Source organism: Strigops habroptila, chromosome 2 (assembly GCF_004027225.2).
Source record: "Strigops habroptila isolate Jane chromosome 2, bStrHab1.2.pri, whole genome shotgun sequence".
NCBI classification, from domain to species: domain Eukaryota; kingdom Metazoa; phylum Chordata; class Aves; order Psittaciformes; family Psittacidae; genus Strigops; species Strigops habroptila.
In genome coordinates this window covers 21254518-21262036 of record NC_044278.2, presented here as the reverse complement: position 1 = coordinate 21262036, position 7519 = coordinate 21254518, and the positions used below count along the sequence as shown (strand labels likewise).

Genomic DNA, 7519 nt, shown 5'->3' with positions numbered 1-7519 from the left:
TCCTTTGGGTGGGGGCACCCGTGGCTGGGACGAGAGCATCAGCTAATCAGTGAGACAAAGGGGGATGGCCATGGAGGAGGGAAGGGGTCACAGGGCCAGGAGAAGAGTGGGGTAGCAGCCCTGGGGTGACATGTGGGGTGAAACCTCCAGGCTGGGTGCGGCACCATGAGGGGATCGAAGGGCACAGGGAGGTGCTGAGAGAACCCCCCCTGGGGACCAGCATCAGCTCTGCCCTGCTGTTTGGCGCAGGACGTGTGCTGAGCTGGGCAGTGCTAATGGGGGAGGAAAAGAAGGGCTGCAGGTTACACCCTTCTTCACCCTTGCAGCAAATCCATCCCTCGGGTTCTCTCCAAAGAGCCCCCCCTTGCCAGATATTTTGGCCCTGCAGCCCTCAGAGAGAAGGTGCAGGAACAGGAGGGATTCAGGTGGCAGCATTTGTTCTGCGTCCTCCTGGTGGCCCTGAAACCCTCCGAACCTCATTTTTCAATAGGCCACCAAAACAACCACTAGATGTTTAATGACTTTCAATCTCTCCTGCCCCAGACTGGCTTTGAAACAGTGACTCAGATGCCAAAGTCCCAGTAGCAAAGTGGCTTTTTAATGACACGACTCGAGCTCGAATTCCAGGCACAGGGGGAGGCTTTGACACTGCTGTTTGTTTTCTTATTGGAGAAGTTCAAGAGAAGCTCAAGGCTTAAAAGCAAACCCTTGAAAGCAAAGCATTCCTAATCACATAAAAGTGTCTGCGCAGGCCAGGGCTGAAGAGGGGGCTTGTGACTTTAATCTTTGCATATCCCTTTCTTTCTTCAAGCATCTCTCCCTCTCAGAGACGGGGACACACACACACGCAGACACAAAACTCTCCCCAGTGCCAATAGTATAATGCTCCAGGAGAGGAAAGCGGAGGAAGAGGAGGAGGAGGAAGCCGGCCCGCCTGCCTGCCCCCATGCTGAGCCCGAGCAGACTTTGTGAGAAAGCTTCTATCCATCTGCAGCCCAGCCCGGTGGGAGTCAATTAATTCTGAATAACCTAAACCGACAGAGGTATTTGCATTCACAACCTGACTGATGACCGTATAAAATTGATTTATGAATTGAAGTACTTTCCCTCCCCTTATCCCCGATTCAAGCCATAATTGATTATACGTGCTGCAGCGAAATTAAAGAAAAGAAAATTAAAAAAAGAAAAGAAAAAAGGGAGGCCCCACAGACACTGCTCTATATTCTCAAGGTTTCCCGGGATTAGCCGATCTATTCATCACTTATTTTGTTTTTTATTTAAAAAGTTGTTTCCTCTCCCCTCTCCACCAACTTCCCCCCCACCTTCATCCCCATCCCTCACCACCACCTCTCAGCCCAGGCGGCAGCACACTGGGTCATACCTCGTGAGAGAGGATGGGAGGCACAGCCCCCCCTCAGCAACATTCCCACAGTGTGGCGGCGAGGGGACCTCAAGCCTGACACCCTTCCTCCCAGGGCAGAACAGACCCCTCCTAAAGGGCAGGGAGCCTAAACTGGAAGTTCTCAACCCAGCTCATGCTTAACTTGCTGCCTTGTAACTGCCCCACTGTAGAGCTTTATGGGGTGGAGACTTCACTTGGCACTTCCAACTGGTCATCTCTAGTAAGAGATGCTTTCTCATCATATTCAAATAATGTTCATACAGTGCTTTCTACTTACCTAGGGACAAGTGCTGTGCGAAAGCAGGTACTCTTTGACATGATCCACTTGCCCCATGTCAATAGGAAGCGCAAGAAATCTTGCTGGAAGCAGTTGAACGATGTAACTCCGCAGATTTCCTCCTGGCACTTAATATATAAATATTGAGCTGAATCCTGAAGCATGAGAATTGATGACCCTTTTTATCTTTTATTTCCTCATTATCCTCTTACTCATCCCTACCTGTCATCCTGTTTTCTTTATCTACTCATTGTTTTTCTTCCCATTTACATATGGGAACACAGAGGAGCAGATCAGTGATAGGAACAAAATAAAACCATAGAGCAATTCAGCTCATCCATGAGACAGTCTCAGGTAGAACACGGATCACCTATTAGTCTGTCTCTCTTTTCTCTCTGCTTCTTTCTTAACACCCCTCCCGCCTTTTTTTTTTAATAAGAAAAGAGTATGTCCTCTTATTTCCTTTCACTTGAGTGGGAAGAGGCAAACAAAACCCTGGATGAAGCTCAACTCACATATGATTTCATTAAAAACCATTTGCCTTCAGTGCTCTATAAGGGTCACAGAGCTCTTGAGCATGTAGGTCCAACTTCATATCACTTTGTGCAGTTGCAATGTTCATGGTTCCTTTTATGTTAAGGGAAACTATAGCACAGGAAAGTATTTAAACCAAATCTTTCAAGCAGCTGGCCACAGGAGAGCAATGTCATCTGTGTGCCACTTCCAACGAAGCAAGAAAAACCGTGATCTCAGTGAAACAAGGCAGGGATTTTTAGCTTGCCCATTCCTAGTGTTCATAGGTCCGATGGGGAGAGCTCATTTATTTCAACCTCCTCAAAGTTGTCTTGCTCGATTTGGATAATGCTGAGCAGAGGAAAAGGGCTCAATGAATAAACATCAAACAAGACCACTTCCCTTTACTGTTCAGTGAGGCTTTCAAGCAAGGAGCTTGTCCAGAGACTTTTGCCTGGCAGCAGTGGCGCTAAGCATGGGGTTCAAGGAGAAACTACTTTGCTTGCAGCTAATGGGCTTTAAAAGGATGAGGAAGGGGCAGGCAGGGAGGCAGTGCTGTGCAGGGATCCAGCTGTGTCCCCTCTGCTGCAGCTGCTTGCTGCCCCTCACATCGCCCCCCCCCCCACCTCATGCCTTTGTCCTGCACTGGGACAACTTCACTAAAAGTTCAGTTTTGCAGGTGTCTGAACTTATTGTGCTGGGGATAAGTGGAAGGTTGGGGGAAGGGGCACTCTGCCTGTGTAGTTAAAGCCAAAAGCCCTACGCGGAGCTAGGAAGCTGAATGTTAACCGGCAGCTCACAGCGCTGGTGGAGGTTCTGGGCTAAGCCTGGAGGTATGCAGAAGGCTTCAGAGCAGGATTTGGGAGATACTACCAAAGATCACAGTGACCCAGGAGGCAGATCCAGACTCTGTACAGCATAAAGCCTGCTTCCGAGCAAATAATGCCTTTGTACTGTAGCCTGGGACATCATTTGGCAAAGAGCTGTGTGCTCCTTCAGAAGTCTGCAGGGCCCTCCTGGAAAGTGGTGCTGTGGCCACCCTACCTGTCAGGTGCACAACTGGGCTTTATGATGGTCTCTGGCCCCATCCCAGCTGCAAGGCTTGTCGGAGACTTGATGCTCCAGGAGGACCTGTTTCAACCCAAGGCAACATTAGGAGCAAATGCATTGTCCTGGCTCTGGAGGAGCCCCCCAAACCCTCCACCTTCCTGCTGAGGTGAACAAGCCTCCCATTTCAAACAGGGCACTGTTGTGGGCTGGGCCAATATACAAGCTTCTGCTTTCTCACCAAGAATGCCTGCCCCAATTAAGCTAATGAATAAAGACTGTCTGTGGCTTGAGGAGGTGACAGCAGGCAGTCCATCGTGAGCCAGCAGACACCCAAAGGGTGCAGGCTACATCTACGCTCATGTCACCTGGTAGCTGGAGACCAAAATCGGTGGGTTTTTTCATCCTAGGCTAAGGTGCTGAGCTTTGGGACGGGGAGCTGGCAGCACAGGGTGAAGAGGGGCAGCAGCCCTGGCAGAGGAGGGCTCTGCCCGGTACCCCCATCCACCCAACTCCCTCCCGCCTGCACCACAAGGAGTCTTGCAGATGTCAGCCCTGACAAAAGCACACAAGCGGGAGAGACGTCAGCGCAGATTTACATCCAAAGGTCGCCATGTCCTGAGTGGTAAACGGGTGGACAAAGAAGTTAATCGAGGAGTCAAAAAGGGCAACCTGAAGAGGAGAGGCAGCTGGGAGTGTGGAAGCAGAAATCAAGGCAATTAGCAGGAAAAAAGAGGGAGAGTTTTGCGTGCCTTTCCAATTTTTCCACATGGAAAGAACAGCGCCGTATTATCTAAAACTGAATTATTTTTACTGCCAGCTGAGAGAGAGCAAATAGGATGCTTGAACTGATGCCTTCACCAGCAATTACAGCCTGTTGTTCTTCCCACAGAAACCGGTGACCCTTCTGTGGACAAAACGGCTGCCTGTGCAGCTCCCTGGCATCACGGAGCTTGCAGGGTGAAAGCAGTGCCATCCCTGCTCATGCCTGCACAGACAGGCTCTGCTGTTAAAATCTGCTGTGGCAATGTGTAGGAGCACCCATCAGAAAATTGGTATTGATCCTGTACAGGGTGCACTACAAACATGGAGCTTAAAGGTGGTTGGTGCTGCCCAGAGCTGGCAGTGCAACTATCACAAGTGGCAACAGGTCACTGCAGCCTGTGGCCAGGCAGGCATTTCTGAACTATTGTTCAGGGTACAGACTAAGGTCATGTTCCCTTTTAAGCTGAGTCAATCTTTTTACTGAGTTCATTGGGAGCTCAGGCTGAAGGCAGCGGCTGCTAGATGGACTAAGTGTCATCTTTCAGAGCTTGAAACATGCACCATCCATGTACCTAAAACCAAACCAGAAATAAAGTTTAAAAAATATTAATAAGTATACTCTTTCTTTTGCCTTTCTCTATTTCTTGAAAAAAAACCAACCCAACAAACTAACACCAAACATGAGGAACTGCTTTTCAAAGTGGCAGGATCTGTTAGATAAGGTATTCTCCTTTTTTAACAGCACAAATAAACCAGCCACCTGGTAATAGCGTTAACTCGCACCAGCAGTGGCACTAGTCAGCTACCAGATGGGTACCAGAGGGGCTGGCTGCTCTGAGTTGTGCCTACCAGGGCTTGCCCTGCTCTCTGCATTCAGCGTGCCCACTCTGGCTTCATGGGGAGACCTTAACAGATGCATGCTGCACAGGAGCTGGGTTGCCACAGTGACCTATTGCCAAGCCAAAACCTGTTTGATGTCTCTGGGAAAGACAGCTCCTCTTTTGCAGTAATGTAAAGCTTTCAGGCAACAGAAGGAATGAGGACTCACTGCTTCACCCACAGTGGTTGGGGATGGAGATACTTCCAACGGCCTCTGGACTTGAACTGGGAGATAGGTTGGTACCTCTGTCTATTAGCCAACAGAGGCAGTTAGCCTTGCTTAGGCAAGCAAATCTCTGAGGATCCGGACTTCCATGCTTTATCACCACACATAGGAGGTGGCAAAAATACAGCATCTATTTAAGTGAGGCAAATGCAAAATAAAAAAATGCATTTTGCCAAATGTCTAGGGACTCTTGACTGGCCAAGCCTATCCACCCATTGTTTTTTTGCACAGGGTCTACTTGAAATCCACAGACAAAAAACTGTGATAAAAAAAGTGGATACTGATCAGATACAAGTAATTTAGCTCAATATAAGGGTAATTGGGTGTCATCCCAGAGTCTGTATAACACAAAAGATCAGGCTAGCTGGTCTAATGATCTCTTTTGGCCTTCAAACCTATGAACTGATGCCCATCTTTCACTCATTTTCTCTCTCAAAAGCTGGGTTGCAGATTAGGTCTAAAATATAAGCGTCCCATGTTGCCAGTACCATTGTGCTGGGCATGTTTGGTAGTCGCGCCCTTGCCCAGCTGCCTCGGGAGCTGTTTTTAATACACTTGTCCCAGTTTGGTTGCTTCTGTTAAGAAATTCCACGGTGACAGACGCAGGAGAAATGCAAGAGGTTTCTCATTTCTTTCCAGCTGCAAATGTGCGAATATTTTTATCACAGATTTTCTCTGCAAATGTCACAGACAATGAGGCATTTTTTGCCTGAGTCAAGCCAAAAGCATAAAAACGTCTCCTGGACAATATTTTGTCTGTGATGCTGGTACATGTTTGTTTGACTAGCTTTGGCACAACGACAAAGATCCAACCCTTCCTTGGGTGAGTATCTGAACATCCTCAGGAAGGAGTAAGGTGACTGTAGGGACAATGCTGGCAGGTTACAGCTGGGAGGGGAGATTTTCTTTGCCCGTTTCCCAAGCCCAGAAAAAGCACAGTGGGGGGTTTGTTTCTCGAAGCTGCAGCTCGGTGGCGGAGCTGGCAGGTTGTATTTTGCAATCGGGGCCAGGGCAGGATGAAAAACAGGGAGCCAGTTTCTCGATGTCCCTGGCTTTACACCGAAATCCTACCCCACTCCCTCCTGGAGGCACCGGCAGCCTCTGAGCACGCAGGGAGCTTGCTCATCGCGCTGTTTACGGCTCTTTCTCCCCTCCTTCCCTTTTCTTTTGGAGAAACTTACTTCTCCACGGAGGCTTCTCCCTCCATCTCTCCCCCCGCCGCCCCGCTCAGCATCCCCTCACCTCCGCCACAAAACCGCCACACACACGCACGCACGCACTCGCGGGCAGGCACAAAGGCTTTAAAAGCCGCCCTTTATGTCCCCCCACAGCTGCCCGCGCAGCCCCTGCTCCAGCGCTCGCCCAGCAAGGACGCGTATTCTTCGGCTCCCAAAGGCCCCCATTGCTGTCAATTAGTTACGGGACGCCACCGGGATTCAAGGCTGACAGCTCCGGCAAAGCAGGAGAAATGGGCCCAGTGGGGAGCGAAGGGGCCTGCCCTCTTTCTTTCCACACCGCCCCCCCCCCCCGCCTTTCTCCCCACAAGAAATACCTTTCTCAGCGAAGCTTTTTAAGGCCTCCCCTCCATCCCTCTGCCCGCGCATGCACACAGAGACATGCACGTAGAGGGATGCACGGCGCCGAGGGATGTGAAACATGCTGCGAAAGGGGGCCACCGAGATAGGGGGTCATCAATATCCCTGCATGTTTCTTTCTTCCTTCCCCACCCCCCCACCCTGGTCTCTGGTTACAAATCCCCTGTCTCTCAGCTCCCCAGGATGAGCGTAATGTCTTATTTCTCCCTGACTTTCCCACCCAGGCTGGCTTTTTGGGAGGGGAGGGATGGGGAGAGGTTAAAACACAACTCTGCAACAAGTGTGGGTTTCATGCAGTGGTGTTTTATCCACCACTGCCAGGCATTCGCATCTCTTCTCTCTGCGTGCAACCTAAAGTGTAACACGGCGAGCTCACAGAGAAGGGGGGAGTAAAGCTGGGAGGGGGATGCTGACCCGGTGATTTCATGGCAAACGTTGGTGCCATGAGATTTAGGAAAGAAACAGAGGCTGTAATGGTTTGGGAATGAGAGACCTCTTTAGCCAGACCATGGAAATAAGATATATTTGAAGAGAAGGCATTCCCACACTTTCAGCCCTGATATTTGGTATAGAAGGAAATCCAACCTAGTCATGGGCTTTGGTGATCTGAAACAGGATGCATTTCATGTGAACCCTAGCTTTGGCTCCTGTCATAAATGCCAGTTAGAAATGGGGCTCACTCACCCCTAGTTCAATGTCTATATTTGTGTCTTTCCTTGACACTTGGATAATATGGAGGCTCTTACGCCAGCTGTGGATTTGGCCCACCCAAAGTAGTCTCTGTGGATCAAAGACGGATAACAAAACAGTATTTA

The 7519-nt window shown here is 49.7% G+C and overlaps 1 long non-coding RNA gene across 1 annotated transcript; it reads right to left on the bottom strand.

The window, feature by feature from the left end:
• Positions 1 to 579: 579 nt before the first annotated feature.
• On the bottom strand, positions 580 to 6729 carry LOC115603860. Its single transcript, XR_003990013.1, has 3 exons — positions 6662 to 6729; positions 1680 to 4576; positions 580 to 1029 (listed from the first exon to the last, which is right to left on the bottom strand). It is a non-coding gene; the product is annotated as an uncharacterized LOC115603860 (long non-coding RNA).
• Positions 6730 to 7519: the final 790 nt, after the last annotated feature.